The sequence below is a fragment of the Penaeus monodon genome, chromosome 15, assembly GCF_015228065.2.
Source record: "Penaeus monodon isolate SGIC_2016 chromosome 15, NSTDA_Pmon_1, whole genome shotgun sequence".
Lineage (NCBI taxonomy): Eukaryota > Metazoa > Arthropoda > Malacostraca > Decapoda > Penaeidae > Penaeus > Penaeus monodon.
Window position 1 is genome coordinate 16,828,566 of NC_051400.1, and position 416 is coordinate 16,828,981.

Sequence of the window (416 nt, forward strand, 5' to 3'; positions counted from 1 at the left end):
AATCATAAAATGGGGGGAAAACTGCATCTAAATACACTGACCATGATCGCGGCCAGACACTTGCGCGGGGAAGCAGCCTTCAGCGTCGCGTGAGGTCAAGCAGCCTTTACAGATTTAATTCATAAGAATCTAATGATGTAAAAGCGATCTTAGCCATTTCGAAAACGGTATTACAAGCAAGAGATGTATTCACTGTCCAGACTGCGGTTATGATAATAGTACGTGAAATATTCACATCATAGTGCTTAAAATTAATCTCTTTGCTCGCATTCCTGTCTACTTGCAACATATTAACATATCTACCGGTTTTTGAGTCATATTAGATTCACATTTGAAAACCTCGGGCCATCAACGTGTAGGTGAAAAAGCACTATTTTTTATTCATTTATTCATAACCTATATCTCGCGAGTAAGTA

The 416-nt window shown here is 38.7% G+C and overlaps 1 protein-coding gene across 1 annotated transcript in view; it reads right to left on the reverse strand.

Annotated features, from left to right (window-relative positions):
• Positions 1-416, reverse strand: part of LOC119582240 (mucin-5AC-like) — a gene marked incomplete in the record, with an annotated part of 102,970 nt that overhangs the window by 17,243 nt on the left and 85,311 nt on the right.